The following is a 17,429-nucleotide window of genomic DNA, read 5'->3' as shown; positions in this document are numbered from 1 at the left end:
ACCATGCCCCTCCTCCTGAACTCAGAACACTGAAGCTGAGGTAGATCTTGTATTTTCGCTGTTTTTGATCCTCCAGCCTCAGACTCCCAAATTTCAGATTTTAGATTTAAATTTTAGACTTCATGCCTGCCACCAGGCTTACCTATTTAATTATAAATTCCAGTCAACCTACCACACATTGAGTTCGCAATCATTGTTGTGAACAGTAATTTGAAACATTCTTACCAAATAAAAAGAGCACAAACTTGGATGAGAGAGGTAACCCTTGATGGAAATTCCTGGATAACTTCTATAAAACAGGGGCTTTTTACCACTGGAATGGTACAGTGTATTAGAGGTGATCTATTAAAATGCTTACTACAAGGAGAGATTCAAAAGGTGGACATTTTGCTGCCCTTTAATACTTACTTTGTGAGGATAAAGTATAATATTGCTGAGCCCTCAGCAAGCCTGAGACAGTAGCTGCCTACTCTGTGGTAGCATGGAATCACAGTTCTCACGGTTATGAGATATTTTTCAAGTCAGTCTTCCAGGTATCTATGTTCTGGACAGGATGAAGGATGGTGTAATAATGGCTATGAAACATCCATCTACTTATGATGTAAAACACCGTGAGTACCACTAGTTTTGAGATTAAAATTGAACAGTAGCTGTTTGGGGAAGCTTTGAACTATACTTACTAAAAGCTCTGAGGAAGAGAGCATGCTTGAGTAGAAGCTTGCTTGTTAAGTAGGAGACCAAGAAAACTGACCATAGGCAAACCACTGGTGACTAAAATGATCAACCTTTTAAAAAAGATTTATTTATATATTTTATGTATGCGAGTGCTCTGTCAGCATGTATGTCTGCAGGCCAGAAGTGGAACATCAGATCCCATGATCGACAGTTGGGAGCCACTTGCTTTGTTAGGCGCTCTTGAGCTTTGGATTTGGGAAATGATAGTGTCTCAAAGCACAGCAGCCAGGCTTCCCTGTAGAATCCTATGTGTGCCTCTGAAGTCACCTGACCTAGAAGTGCCTTGGGTACTCTGAAGGAGGACAGGTTGTTCAGCCACCTGGTGCTATAGGAGGGAAGCAGTTCAAAAGCGACCTCATCTAGGAGGCCAGCTAGGTAGGATGGGAGTCTTTATGATCAGTTTGTCCTCAAGGAAAAGGGCAGTGACAAAGGCAGCCGGGCCAACTCTGGACAGCCATTTCTCTCAACCCCGACTCCACTGCAGCCTCTCTCCTGTTTCCAAGTGACACCAGCCACGGGACAGCTTCAGCAGCACACCGGATGTTGTTGCCTGTGTCTCCTCAACAAATTTATACAATCTGAATTCTCTTTCTCCCTATAGTTTGAAGAAATACATGATTTAAAATAAAACAAAAATAGCCGGGCGTTGGTGGCGCACGCCTTTAATCCTAGCACTCGGGAGGCAGAGCCAGGCGGATCTCTGTGAGTTCGAGGCCAGCCTGGGCTACCAAGTGAGCTCCAGGAAAGGCGCAAAGCTACACAGAGAAACCCTGTCTCGAAAAACCAAAATAAATAAATAAATAAATAAATAAAATAAAATAAAACAAAAATAATTTTTAAAAAATAAGCAAGATATTTCCCAGCCTGAAGGAATTTTAGAAAATCTTTTTGTTTTATCTGAAGAAATTATCAACCTTTTAAAAAAGATTTATTTGTATATTTTATGTATATGAGTGCTCTGTCAGCATGTATGTCTGCAGGCCAGAAGTGGAACATCAGATCCCATAATAGATAGTTGTGAGCCACCATGTGGTTGCTGGGAATTGAACTCAGGACCTCTAGAAGAGCAGCCAGTGCTTTTAACTATTGAGCCATCTCTCCAGCCCCCCAATATTTTTAATGTATATTTTAAAAATTATCAATAGTTAATTTTCATTTGATTATTAAAGTTATTTATTCTTCCCTAAAAAATAAAGAATAACCTTTGAATGAATAAAATTAATTTCTTCCTCTTGCTCAGTAATTTTATGTTAGGAATGTGTAGAAAACACTCTTGGGGTACACGATAATTTAAGGTATAATTTCCTGTTCATATTATTTTCATTGAAAAGTTTTATACAGTATAATCTAATCAAGGCTTCCCGTTCCCCAACTCCGCCCCCCATCCTTTCCACTGCCCCACCCACCCAACTCCATGCCCTTTCTTTCCCTCTCTTAGGAAAGCAAACGAAAGAGGGAAGAGCTCCCAGCCCTAACCAAGGAGGCTTCTGTGGTTGACACTGGCTTGCAAAGGAGAAATTAGCATGGCCCATACTACCTTTCTATCAGGAACTGCTAGAGCTAATTAATGCTTCACTCCAAGTACAAACGATAATAGCAGAATGCTAACGTCTAAGCATTTTCTTGCATTTGTAAGTCAAGTGATCAACTATATAAAGTGACTGGAAATGAGAGATAAGGTGAAAAGGTATGTGAAGTAAGAAGCATTGGATAGTTACTAGATTTTCCTCTTCCGAGTGCTGTATATGGGAGGCTAGTGAGGAAGAGAGGCCTCTACCTGTGAGTCCTTGTCCACCACTGGGACAAAATGCCCAAGACACTCCATTGAAAGGAAGAGGAGGATCAGAGTGTGCTTGCACGTGCCTACAGTCCTGTACGGGAGGCCGAGGCAGGAGTATGAGGCCAGGCTCAATTACAAAGAGAAATCCTGTCAGAGGAGGAAGGGAAGGAGGAGAGAGGGGTGAGAAGGGAGTTGGGAAGGGGAGGAGGAGGATCCTCTTTAATGATGGAATTGATGGGAGGCAGGGGGAGGGGGAAGCATCATCTCTCCCTCTCCAGCTACCTCTTCCTTCGCTCTCCCTCCCACTCACTCTCCCTTCCTCTCTCACTCTCCTTCTCCTCTTTAATCTCCACCTCTTCTCTCACATTATTTAGGGTCTTGTTCTTCCTCTTGTTCTCTCGGGCTCAGTGTGGGAACTATTTAGGAAGACTCTTGGGAGCAGATTCCCAGCTGATCAGTCTGCAGTATTAGTTCCTCTTAACCAGTCCATCCCAGACCTCCGTTTCCCACTTTCCATTCCCATTGCCTAGGCCACTGCTGAAGGAATCATTGGGAAACCGGGCATCTGACTCCACGTTTCCACAAACCAGTAGACCAGTATTCCTTGTACAGCTGGGACCTTGTTCACGCAGACCCCCTGCAGTCTCAAGTCCCAGTGAGCTTTAGCTGGGGAGTGAGGGAAAGTCAGAGGAAAGCAAGGTGTGAAGATATTTAATACACGAAAGGCAAATGTGAGGAACATGAGTAACTGATCCTAAGATTTTTGAAAAGGGGAAATGGTTCAAGAAACAGAAGAGAAAATGAATATCAAATGCATACTTTGCCTATTTCATATTTTCCCCCAGAGATTCTCATATCTAAGGTCTTAATGTTCCCATTAATATTGTTAGTAAGTACTTCAGTTTTCTTACTATTTAGATAATTTTTGATGAGTTTAGACTAATCCTCAATACTACTTGTGATATTTTTATCATCTTAAACAGCTGACTGCATCCTTTAACTATTATCCTTAAGTCTGTAGTTCTTCTGTTTGGAACTATCACTATGTGTGCTGGCCATATTATTCTAACACTTTTCTTACTCAGCTCCCTCAGGGAAATAGTCTCAAAAGCTAGTAAAATCACTTCCTGTGGCCCTCTCAGCTAAGCAGGCAGCACGTCCATCTCATAGAATCACTTCTTTGAAAGTTTTGAATCTCCATTATCCTCCAATTGGCTGTGTCTACCTGTCTCCTGAGTCCTTGAGCCTGTGAACATGCCCTCTAGCACCATGTCCACTCAGTGTGGTCTTTGTGTCATATTCACTCCCATCACCATGCATGAATGCTAACAGTTCAGGTTCCTGAACCCCCAGGCCAGCCTCCTTCACTGGAATCTGTGCGGGAACCCGGGAATTTGCATCTCAGGGCTGTGGCATGTTCTGAGAACTCTTCAATAAACTTGGATGAGGCAGCTTCCGGAATTCACTGGCTGTATGGTTTGCTTTGATACTGAGCAGGCTTTGACACACATTATGGCTACGGTTTCCACCTTTCTTGTGTTTCGTTGAGTATTTTCACACAGCAATAAAAAAAAGGTGACAAACACACCACAAACAAAGCTAGCTTTCTAAAATAGTGTATCTGGTATTCTGACTTTCCTGTACCCCAGCACTTCGGGGGCTTCCCTCTTGTTAGCAGCATCGCTGAAACAATTTTGTGTAACTTACAAACCATCTTTTGTGATGTAGAATAATGTAATGCCTGTATGAAGTGAATAGCTAAGCCTGAGAAGCAAGTTCTGACATGGCTGCTCAGAGCCCAGCCCAAACTAGTCTCCATTAGCTAATGAACTAACCTGAAGGTAGTGTTGATACATTAGTGAACCAGCCCTAAGCTGTGCACCCAGATAGTGAAACACTACCCCCCATGAAATGATATGTGATACCAAAATTGGAACTTTGTCAGTGGCTCCTAGGATCGCACTGCCTTGCTTGAGACTGAGTTCTGTGAGTGGCTCTGGCTTCGGTGACCATGGAACTCTCAGCACTGTGGCTGAGCTTACACTCGTCAGCTTGTCAGTGTCCACTACTGGCCAGTGGTCTCAAGGACCCTCCTCCCCGGTGCCATCCTCCCGGCCCGCCACAGCTGAACGACTTCACAGCAGATGTGGGTCAAGCCTGCAGGGTTCCAAAGCGTCCTCACTGGAGAGGATTCCCCACTGCAGCCCTGCAGCCATATTTTCCGCTGACTAACTGTTCCCCACCTGGTAAGTAGGATTGTGAGAGTCACAGTTACATTTTAAGTGTTAATTACTATCCCTAAGAGATCCATGAAACAAAAAGATGTCTCTGTTCTGCAAGCCCCTTGTCCAAGGACAGACAATTCCTGAAATGCTGGAGGCTATTGTTTATGGGAGATAACAAGCCACATGTTTTCACTCCCCTAAACAAGTATGTTTGCCCCATCTGCACCGGATGTGCTTGATCACAGGTGGGTGGGAGGTTCACAAGCAGGAAATGTGTCGGGATGTATGCTTGGCCCTGATTGGATGTGGGTAGGAAATGCGTTGGGATATACGCTTGCCCTTGATTAGATCTGGTGGGAAATACTTAAGCTGCTGCAAACTGTGACTGGGGCCATTTTTCTGGGGAATCAGAGAGGGACCTGACCAGAGCCCATCCACCTGGCCAGTATTTAACTAAAGCTTGCTTCAAACTTTAAACTGTGGTAATTATTGAATCTACTTTTAAACCAAAAAACCAGTCTTAAATATTTTACATTGGTATGGATTTTTATATATTGATACAAATTTGAGGTTATTTTAGTTATACTGTTTATGTATTTCTACTCTTATTTAAGATATTTTTGTATATTGACACAAATTTAAGGTTATTTTTGTTAGAATCTACAAATGTTTGTACTCTTGTTCAAGGTATTATACCTATACAGCTCATTTAACAATGTAGTGTTTCTAGTCCTTGAAAGTTACTATTATAAACTATTTAGGATAATAAAGAAATGCATGTTAATAGTTAGTCACCTATTACAATCAAACTTGTAGTCATGTTAGGTATATTTTAAAGTCAAGCAGAGATGTATTTTAGATAGACAGTCTTCAAACACTTCGGAGATCTACAGAATATGACACTTAAGAAGTTTTACTAACATAGGGGTTTTTTATGTTAATGAGACATGTCTGCTCCTGGCAGCACCAATCTACTTCAGAGAAGATGATGGGCATTGACAAAACTCCATATGGAGTTTACTTTCTTTGTGGCAAAAGTTAGCCACTGGGTTAAAAAACTGCCCTTGCCTTGACTGCTGACAGTATGCTGTCCAAAATGGACACGCAGGACACAAAAGAAAGTGTCAAATTCTGCCAAGACAAGGCAGGACAGTTCTTCAAAAATCCTGCTTCACAGAAAAGTCTGTCAAATATATACTAGGCCTGCAGGCTAAATATGGGTGACTTGGGTGACTGTCTAAGCATCCAGATGTTCTTGTCATTAGGTAACACTTCACCCCTCTGGGGTCTTTGGAGGGGTTGAAGACTAGATAATCATAGTTAAAGTTTTCTTAGTTATGATAAAAGGTAAATTAGGTATAAAACTTTAGACTCACAAAGATAAGGTAGTTAAAATCTTCCCTCTAATTTTGTCAAATACAAATGGACTGGATATTATAACTGTAATTCTTACTTAATAACTGTTTTTGTTGTGTATATAATCTTACCATGTTAAAGTTAAAACCTTCCTTTTTAATTAGACAAAAAGGGGAAATGCTATGGAATAATCCTTTTGTACACTGTGAACATTTGTCACTCAGATTAGTTTAATAAAAAGTTGATTGGCCAGTAGCCAGGCAGGAATTATAGGCAGGACAACCAAACTAGGAGAACATTGGGAAGAAGGGTAGAGTCAGAGGAGATGCCAGTCAGCCACTGAGGAAGCAGGAGGTGTAGAAAATGAGGTAACAAGCCGTGAGCCACATGGCAAAGCATAGATAAGAAATGTGGGTTAATTAAAATGTAAGAGTTAAGTAGTAACATGTCTGAGCTATCAGCTGAGCATTTATAATTAATATTAAACCTCTATGTCTGTTATTTGGGAAGGGGCTGCTGAAACACAGAAAAACTCTGCCTACAAGTAGTCATCTTCTCAATCAGTGGGATTAATAGTATAAGGAATGTTTGTGTGAATAAATAAAGTATATTAGAAAGGCAAAAAATGTGTGGTCAATCCTAATTGCCAAGGCCCTCACAAACCAGCCATACCCTCTGCACCTCTATAACAGAAAAAAATCCCACCTCCTTGTCCTGAAGGAACATGCTCTTCATGTTCCTAAAATTTCACTAGTCCTAGTTTTTAATCCAGTGCATCAGCTAACATGAAACATGCAAACTGCTTTGACATCTAAGAAAATCAGTTTTTCAGAAAAGTAGCATGTTTATCTTAAAAAATTATGGACACTAGCCCAAGGAGGGTCAGGTCAATTATATTATTTTGGTCATAATTTAAAAATACATACATTCTGGAAGATGAATACCCCCACTTCATCTTCAACTTCAATGGAAAGTTTTTCTTCCCATTGCCATCTGCATCTTCTACTCCATAGAAAAGCTCTTTTTTATATACTTGTATTTTCTAAAATGGTCTTTGGGGGTAACAATAGCAACTCTTGCCATTTTAGGATACCAGCCCTTGAATAAATCTGCCTCCCATCTCTTTGGTATTAGCTTTCAAGCTAATAGACGTGGTCTGGTGACATTTCAGTCCTGGAAGCTAAGATACTCTGCACAGAAGGCTCCCTGTTTCAGAACACTTAGCTTGTAACACATTTCTATGTGATGATTTTGTTAGTGTTCCACTAAACTGTAAGGTCTACGAGTGATGTGGAAATACGTCCATTTCTGCTCAGCATTGTATCCTTAGCGTCAGTACAGTACATGACATAATAAGGATACTCATAAGTATTTAAAGAGAATGTCTGATACTTGGCTCAGACCAGGAAGGTCAGTTTACTAAGACATTTGGGGCAGGTGTCTAAAGTCCACTGTAGCTGGAGGGCTTCTCTCCAGGTTCCCCAAGCCCCGCAGTCCCACAATCCACTTATAAAATAATCACTCAGACGCTTATATCACTTATAAACTGTATGGCCGTGGCAGGCTTCTTGCTAACTGTTCTTTTATCTTAAATTAACCCATTTCTATAAATCTATACCTTGCCACATGGCTGGTGGCTTACCAGAGTCTCTACATGCTGTTTCTCCTGGCGGTGGCTGCAGTCTCTCTCTCAGCCTTCTTCTTCCTGTTTCCCCAATTCTCTTCTCTCTTTGTCCCGCCTATACTTCCTGCCTGGTCATTGGCCATCAGTGTTTTATTTACATAGAGTGATATCCACAGCACTTCCCCTTTCTTCTTTTTTTAAAAAGGAAGGTTTTAACTTTAACATGGTAAAATTACATATAACAAAACAATTACCGAGCAAGAATTATAGTTACAATATTAAAGAAGATGTCCTATCTATCTTATATTTGTGAGTTTAAGGTTTTATAGCTAACTTATCTTTTATCATAACTGAGGAAATTACGACTATCTAGCCTTCAACCACATCAAAGACCTGAGAAGGAACATAATGGTACCTGAGAAATGGTAGATGGATGCAAGCAACTTTCGGGAATCTTGCAAGAGTAGACCAAAACAGCTGGCAGCCTGGACAGTCACCTAATAATGTTTCACAGCATTGTTGGTGCATTCAAATTGGCTACAGGCCTAGAGTATATGACAGACCATTTTCAGAAGCAGGATTTCTGAAAGACCATCTTACCCTGTCTTGGCAGAGTACAGTGGTCGCTTTCCTTGTGTCCCGCTTGTCCAGAAAGGAGAGCATTGCATTTGTACTGTCAGCCATCAAGGCAAGGGCAGTTCTTTGCCCAGTAGGCCATTTTGTGCCAAAAAGACAAACTTCCAAATGGAAATGTCTTAGAAGCCCAACATTCTCTCGGGATCAATTGGTGCAGCCAGGAGCAATTGTGTCTCACGTCAACAGAATTCTAAGTTATTTAAATGCCATGTTCTCTAGGTCTATGAAGTGTTTGAAGATTACCTATCTATCTGAAATATATCTATGTATACCTAGAAGACTTAACTAACATGGCTACAAATATGATTATCATAGATGACTGATTATTAATCTATTTTTAATTATCCATTACAATTTTAAATGAGTTACATAAACATAATACCTCAAACAAGAATAGAAATATATATATATATATATACAGTATAACAAAATTAACTTCAAGTTTGTATCAATAAACTAAAATCTATACCAATGTAAAACATTTTAAACAAGTTGTTCTGTAAAAGTAGGTTCATTAATCTACCCTTTTATCTTATCATCTCCATATCCTCCTATATATCATATCCCATTTTCTTTTTTAGAAAGAGATCACATTTATAATCAACCTGTTTTAAATAAAAATATTGGTTTTTCTCTGTCCCACACCAGAGGGCTCTTCTGATTTGGGACACAAGAATCCCTTAACCATTTTTTTTTTTTTAAAGCAATATGTCTGGGTTTAGAGGGGGAGTGAGCCAATTCCACCTCTAAAGCCAGCTTGGTATATTTGGGAATTTGGGCGTAGCATCTCTTACTACTTCCTGCTGGAGGGGGCGCTGTATCTTATGGGGACGCAAAGAAAATTTTAGACCTATGGGGTAGTCCGTGAGGCTGTATTGTGTGAACCAGTTGCCTTGAAACCGATCTGGATGTTGGATCATCTGGGCCATGGTGTCATCGGAGTCCTTTCAGGGGGTCTTGGCTGGTGAAACCTGATGTATCTTAATCTGGAACAAGTCCACAGCCTCTGGCTTTCTGTGGAAACAAAAGCAGAACCTCTTTTCCAAAGTAACATATCCTTATATCCAAATTTTGAAGTCAAAGTACCTTTAAAATATACATTTTGGCATAACTCAACAGCTTTTGTAATCAAATGGTTTTTTTTAGTTATGAATATCAAAGAGAACATAATCCAAATTCTCTGTGTGGTAGCCATCTTTACGTGACTTATGTTTTATATTACCTCGAGCCTATTGCTTTAAACTGCACCATTCTAAGACTGAAACGGCGCTGTGGCTGCTGACTCCGCCCACTTCAGCTTCCCAACATGGCAGTGGTACGTTTTCCGCCAGCTCTGGGAATCATCAAGTCTCAGAAATAGTGGGTCTAAGCTTTTATCAAAGCAGCGTGTAGCCCAGAAACCTCTTTTTTTTTTTTTTTTTTAAATACTAGTAAAGACTAAATCTACCACACAGCTTAATTTGCCGCTGGCAGATGCCTCATTTCCGCCATACTGCGGGTCAAACGCACCCGCCAGGAACCCGCCAGTGTCCAAACTTGCGTTTTGCGGCATCTAGCTGCCTGTATGAGACAAGAAGCAGGAACCTGGTTTTGGCTCTGTTTAGAATTGGTTATTAAATATTCTCAGGTTTAAGGTGGAAACTCGAGCCGTTGGGCGCCATTTGTAGCTGGAGGGCTTCTCTCCAGGTTCCCCAAGCCCCGCAGTCCCACAATCCACTTATAAAATAATCACTCAGACGCTTATATCACTTATAAACTGTATGGCCGTGGCAGGCTTCTTGCTAACTGTTCTTTTATCTTAAATTAACCCATTTCTATAAATCTATACCTTGCCACATAGCTGGTGGCTTACCAGAGTCTCTACATGCTGCTTCTCCTGGCGGTGGCTGCAGTCTCTCTCCCAGCCTTCCGCTTCCCAGAATTCTTCTCTCTCCTTGTCCCACCTACCTCCTGCCTGGTCATTGGCCATCAGTGTTTTATTTACATAGAGTGATATCCACAGCAGTCCACCTGAGAGCTTGTTAAACCATATAGTCCAGCCGGGCGGTGGCGGTGCACGCCTTTAATCCCAGCCACTCAGAAGGCAGAGCCAGGTGGATCTTTGTGAGTTCGAGGCCAGCCTGGGCTACCGAGCGAGATCCAGGAAAGGTGCAAAGCTACACAGAGAAACCCTGTCTCTAAAAACAAAAAACAAACAACAACAACAAAAAAAAACTGCATAGTCTATCCTGGTCGTGGTGGTTTGTGGTTTGAGTAAGAAGGGCCCCCATTGGCTCTTGTATTTGAATGCTTAATCATGGCACTATTTGAGAAGGATTAGAACAATGAAGAGGTATGGACTTGTTGAAGCAGGTGTGGCCTTGTTGGAGGAAGTATGTTGCTTGGAATGGGCTTTGGGGTTTTAAATGGCTCCTTCTATTTTTTTTTTCTCTCTCTCTCCCTACAGATCAGGATGTAGAACTCTCAGCTACTTCTCCAGAACCATGTCTGTCTGTGTGCCACCATGTCTCCCCCCCCATGATGACAATGGACTAACTTCTGAAACTGTAAGCAAGTCCCAGTTAGATGTTTTCTTTTATAAGACTTGCCTTAGTCATGGTGTCTCTTCACAGCAATAGAATTGTAACTAAAACACTGGTCAATAAATACAGGAACCTTTCCAGGCAACAGGTCAATTCCCTCTCCATTATCCCTTTCCAAACCATAGGAAGAAAATAACCCAGAAATATTACCCTTATACCAGTGAGTTTCAATTCAAACTGGTTTCAGAATTCCTTGGTGCTGAGCAACTGGTACTCCTTGGCAGTATCAGGAATGTCACAGAGCCATTCAAGGCAATAGCAGCCTGCTCTTGAAACTGGTACATATATTCAGCTTTGAAAGCCACAAGGTGATTCTTGTTTCACACCACATACTGACCTCTAAAAAGAAACAGTTCTTTATGCACTTAATGTGACAATAGCTCAGGACCCGCAGAGCTCAGAGATCCTATGGGGTCTGTAAGCACTCTGCACAAGAAAAAAAACTGGTCTAAAGACAATAAAGTTTAGGGGTTGTGATGGCTATTCTTCTTTGTCACCTTGAATACATCTGAAATCCACTAAAACCCAAACTGCAGGGTACACCCATGGGGAATTGTTCTTGACTAGATCATTTAAGGTGGAAAGACCCATCCTAAATCTGGATCCACCTTAAATCTGGGACACACCTTCTGCTGGCAGACTATACATAGGGCATGAAAGAAGGAAGCTTTTGCTTGCCCTCACTCTCACTGGCAAATTCATTCCTTTACTAGCAATTAAAGCAGTGGTTCTCAACCTGTGGGTCATGACCCCTTTGGCAAACCTCTGTCTCTAAAAATATTTACATTACAATTCTTAACAGTAGCAAAATTATAGTTATGAAGTAGCAACTGGAACAATTTTATGTTTGGGGGTCACTGAAAGGATTTTGTGGCAAAAAAGTATCTTGGTGATCCTGGGCCAAGGAATGTCTCAAAAACCACATCATACAACAGACGTCATGCAAGAGATTTATTGGGGAGGGGAGGATATAAATTGGCAGCCTCTGACGAGGATGGGGACAGCAGCAGACCAGGTCATGATGGCAGGCTTTACAGGGGGGTTATGGGGCACGTGCACAGAGAAAATATGATGATGGTGATGGTGGTGGCAGTAGAAACTTGTTGCATTGGCCATTAGTGATGGGGGGGACGACATTGGCACTGAGTCATCGAAGGCAGCGTAGGGATGAGGAAGCACCAGGTTCTGGAATGTGGATGGTTCTGAGTTCACTAACAATTACCTCAATGTGAGGGATTGTATTAAAGGGTCTTGGCTCTAGGAAAGTTGAAAACAACTACATAAGACCCTATTTCTTTGGGATTTTGGTATATACTGAAGACCATCTGAGACATCCAGCCTCATGGATGGGACAACTACTGCATTTTTGGACTTTGCATCAGGAGACAGCCATTGTTGGAACAGTCAGACCATAGCCTGCAAGCTACACTAATAAATCCCACAGATAGGAAGATAGATGATTGATAGATAGATAGATAGATAGATAGATAGATAGATAAGTAGATAGATAGATAGATAGATAGATAGATAGATAGATAGATAAATGCATTTTATCATACAAATACAGGGGGTTAATCATTGTCAATAAAACTCTGAGGCAGACAAACCCAAACCACTTCTACATAGGCTTGCTTCTCAGAGAAACCACTAAATCAGGAAAATTAATCATGTATTATTATTTTTTCCCTGAATGTAGTTGCTACATTTCCAGGAGGAGAAAGGACTATTTCTCAGACCTCATCCACCATAGAGGAATGCAGTTGGTGGCTTTATAGGCTTAACAGTTAGGTATCCAAACTGTTTACAAAACACAGGGTGGTTGGTTAGGCAGTTAGACCTAGTCCCTACTGTTAGGACAAACAGTTGAAGTTCCTATTTAACATATTAAAGTGGACAATGGCCACCAGGTTCTCCCTGCATTCCTCAGTCCCTACCTGTTACTGGGTAGGGGCTCCTGGTTGGCATGCCCCACCCCCTACCCTAAATTTCTCTGGGGGGGGACATTGGGCTGCCATTTCCCCAGTTGCCCTTCCCTTTATAATCCAGCCATTTTGGCTCTCTGGCCCTTTACCCTCCTGGCCTCTTGGTCTGGCTTTCCTCGCCCCCGCCGCCCCCCCCCCCGTTTGGTTTAAAAATGATAAGCAGCGCTGGTTAACATTCGGAAAGGTAATGAGGCACAAGCCACGACAAAACCCAATATCAGAGCTTTATTGGGGGTTGGGGAACAAAAGAACCAGGCCTGGGGAGAGGCACATGCAGAGAGCAGAGAGAGAACTGAGAAGAGAAGGGAAGGAGTCAGTGTCCAGATTTTTTTTTTTTTTACTTTAGAAATGGTTTTATTTATGTACAAATAATAAGCAACATTCTATCCATAAATTCTATTTTCCAAAAACAATTGTTTCTTTAAGAAAATCAAAAATGCTGGGTATGATGGTGCACACCTTTAATCCCAGCACTCAGGAGGCAGAAGCAGGTGAATCTCTGTGAGTTCAAGGAAGCCTGGTCTACATAGTAAGTTCCAGGGCAGCCAGAGCTACATAATATGAGAGACCCTGTCTCAAAAAACCAAAAAAGAAAACCACATAATAAGTTTTTAAAAGTACCACGATTCTTCTGCTTCTAGACCATTGATGGGCTGGAGAGAGCTGGGGGGTAGGGGTGTTGGGCCAGAAGTCACAACTTGGAATTGAGCGTTCTCCAAAGCAGTAAGAAGGTACCATTCCGGCAAAATGTGTTCAACCACGTCCCACCCGCACCCTCACAGGCTGCCTATTGGAATGGCTGAAGCGGGCCAGACAGCCCAGCCTAATTCAGCTGCCTTGTAGCATTGTATGCGGCCAGCATGCAACTCTAAGAAGCTACTAACCAGACTAAAGCAAAGCAAGAGACTGAGGTTGTCCTGAGAACGGTTAGTTCCTTGTTTCAATGACCCTAATAAGCAGATTATCCTAGTGCAAGGAAAATATTACATCACGATAGATTTCACATTAGCAAGACAGTCAGCACAGAAATGTTGCCTGGTGCCAATAAGCCAGAGTTCATGCCTTCATCTACACACAAACTACATAAAAACTTTTGTGTTTATGTAAGCATAGCACAGTGAGGCAGAACATTGAGCTGAGATCTAACACCCACGATGGATGCTTTTACAGGCTGCAATATAAGAAAAAAGCATGTGAATCACCTTTGTCTGAGGGACCTTACATAACCAATCAGTAACTTAGGGACCGACAGTCTCCACTGGGTTCCAGTGTGCCCAGGGCTGGTTGCAGGAGGCACCATTAGGAAGCATCCTCCATGTCCACATCCTCCTGCAACTGCTGGACCATTTTTCTTCCAGCTGCTTTCCTTTGCCTGCAAGAGGAGCCCGGATAAGATGGATGCTCTGCTTGACTTCTTTGACGTCCTGAACCTTCTGAAGCTCTTTGTTTTTCTTCAACCTGTTCATTATAAACTTTGCCTGGCGTTTCTGCTTGATCTCTTCAGCCCTCTTTATTGCATCAATGGTTTTACTCCAGAGCTCTCGCTGGTATTTCACAGGTTCATTTCTACGTTTTTCAAATTCAAATGAGTTGTCCTCAGTGAACTCTTTGCCAGCCGCTTTCCGGAAGGCTTTAGTCTACCTGACCTTGCGTGGGTTCCGCTTCTCCTTGAAGTTCTTATGACAGTTGGATTTGCAGAATCAGAACACCTTGCAGTCATTGCGGACAAACATCATGCCGTGGCCCAGGTAGATCGGCCCGGAACAGAAGTAACATTTCTCGATCCTCATGTTGACTCCGCGTCCAGTGTCCAGCTTTTTAAGGGTCCCGAGAACATGCATAGGCAGGCTTACAGAACTATGCCACACATGCCCAAATTGCATGACCACACCACGCATACTTAACCACTTAGTGCACACTGATGACGTAGAACACAAGACCCCTTGCTTAGCCCCTGAACTGCGCATGTGCAGTCATGCAGCTGGAGTGGGGGCAAAATCCTAACACCCCCCCCCTCACATGGTCCAGCTCAGGGTCATGTTTACTCTGGACTTTCCCAGATGCCCCTGCCTCTGGCTATGCTCTCCCTTTTTTGTCTACAGTAAACCGTCTCCCCCACAATACCTAGAAGCGCTCATGTCCTTCCCTTTTATATTTCTTTTTTTTTTTTAATTCACCTATATTACCCCCTGGGGAAAGAACATCCCTTTTAAACAAACACTGACTTCCCTTTGCGTTTCCAGGGGATCCACAACATCACTTCTTGTCATTTGTCCTCCCGTGGGATGGAGTCTGTGTCACCCAGAAGAGTCACAGTCAAGTGTTCTGGATACTAGGGTGACATCAGATCCATGGTGCATTCTCAAACTTCAATGCTTTAAAAGAGTCATTTTCGTAGCTCTCTTGAACTCCAATGAAACGCCTGAACAGAAGGACAGGGGCCCTTATGCTTTCTCAATATTTGTATGAAAAGAAGCTTCTGTCTGGGCGTGGTAACTCAGGTCTGTAATTCCAATTACTCAGGAGGCTGGAAAAGTAGGTCATAAGTTTAAGGCCTTCCTGGGTGACTTAGTGGAATTGTTTCAATAATAATAATACAAAAAATACTAGAGGTGTAGCTCAGTGATAGAGCATTTACCTAGCATGGTGTGAGGCCCTGAGTTCAATACCCAATAACACACACACACACACACACACGTACACACACACACACGTACACACACACACACACACACGTACACACACACACGTACACACACACACACGTACACACACACACACACGTACACACACACGTACACACACACACACATGTACACACGTACACAAAGAAGGAGGAGGCAGGAGCAAAGAAAGAACATCTGCATTTATCCTGTGACCTGCAAAGCAATGTAAAAGAACTCCAAAGAGAAAAAAATAAAGCTTTTTTTTTTTTCATTTTATGTGTGTGGGTGTTTTGTCTGCATGTACATGTGCCATCTACATGCAGTGCCTGTGAAAGCCGGAAGAAGGTGTCAGATCCCCTGGGACTGGCAGTATAGACAGTTGTGAGCCACCAGACATGGGTGGTGAGAATCAAACTTGAGTCCTCTGCCAGAAAAATGCTTTTAACCACTGAGCCATCTTTCCAGCCGCACCCCAAAAAAAAATCAAAAAAAAATTATAACTCTAAAGTGGTAATTTCTAACTGGGAGAATTATACGTAAATTAAATATTTGTGCTTACTTTTTCCTAACTATCTACAATAAGTGTTTACTACACTTAGAATAGTGAAACAGTAAATGTACTTTAGAATTAATGATTATCACTGTGGGACAGGAGGCAGAGGGGATATGTGGTTTCTGCAACTAACGTTTCCATCACCCTTCCTACCTTTCCTCTTTGGTTCAAGTGTTTCAGTTGGGTTCAAAAAAAAAAACCTTTTTTGGATTTCCAAACTAATGGGACGTCAAGCTTCAGCACACACGATGAAAACATTCTGCTGCCACGTGATGCCTAGATCTGCAGAAAAGAGTGAGCTGGAATCCTGTCAGTGACAATAGAAGACAATGAAGTTGGGAACTGGCAGCTGATCCTCCAACAAGTTCAGCACTAGCTGAGGCCAGCCGCTGGCCGGCAGCCAGCCGCTTCTCACCCATTTGTTTTTAGAACTACTGTGGTTCATGGACATTAAAAGTCTTTGACAATGGAATGGTGTAAACAGCCTAGACATGACCCAGCCCTGGGGCAGAAACAGCCGTGAGAAGGAAGCATGCTGACTTATGACTCAATACTGTGCTCCAGAAGCCAGCCACTGCACCTGCTGAGTAAGACCTGTCCCTAGAGCTTGTCTCCAAAAGACCCCAGGTAATCCTAGGTGTGCTGTGTCATTGCTGCACCACCAGTACCATTAGACCCCAAATCAGAGACCATTGACTAAAATACAGATTCCTCCGCATCATCCAAGACCTGCTGAGTCTAGTTCCCTGAGGTGGGGCAATGGGGTATCTGCGGTTGTATCCAGTCACCAGACGATCCACACATACTAAAGTCTGAGATCAATGGCTTCACAAGTGCTGAAGTCTGTTTCTGCCTCTGTGTCATGAAACCGTGAACATGTTCCCTATCTTAGGAATTAAATCAGTGGTATAATAATTATACTCTCGGGAGGCTCAGCATAGGTCTTCGGTGGACAGCATCATAGTCAGCATTATTTGTTAAGTTTCTCCCAAAGGATTCATACCTACTTGGATTATGAGGGAATTGCTTTGCAAATGCAGTGTTCTACATCAGAAAGGTAATAGAGAAGTGTCCCCAAATGTGTACCCTAAATCTGTTTCCACACAGAAGGAAGATACATGAGATGTGACAAGACATCTGGGGCATGTTATGCCTGAATGGAAGAGACCCCCAAAAGACTATCATGGAGACCAAATCCCATATGTAAAAGTAAAGAGCTTTTATTTTCAAGCTCGGAGTTTGGACTCTGTCCAACACAGTGATGAGAGCAGAGAGCCCAGAGCCCAAACA

The 17,429-nt window shown here is 42.3% G+C and overlaps 1 pseudogene; it reads right to left on the bottom strand.

Annotated features, from left to right (window-relative positions):
- Nucleotides 1–14,113: 14,113 nt before the first annotated feature.
- Nucleotides 14,114–14,710, bottom strand: LOC114684258 (annotated as a pseudogene).
- Between the last annotated feature and the right edge of the window lie 2,719 nt (nucleotides 14,711–17,429).

Source organism: Peromyscus leucopus, chromosome 12 (assembly GCF_004664715.2).
Source record: "Peromyscus leucopus breed LL Stock chromosome 12, UCI_PerLeu_2.1, whole genome shotgun sequence".
NCBI classification, from domain to species: Eukaryota; Metazoa; Chordata; class Mammalia; order Rodentia; family Cricetidae; genus Peromyscus; species Peromyscus leucopus.
The sequence above is the reverse complement of the archived record's forward strand: the minus strand, read 5'-3'. Positions and strand labels throughout refer to the sequence as shown.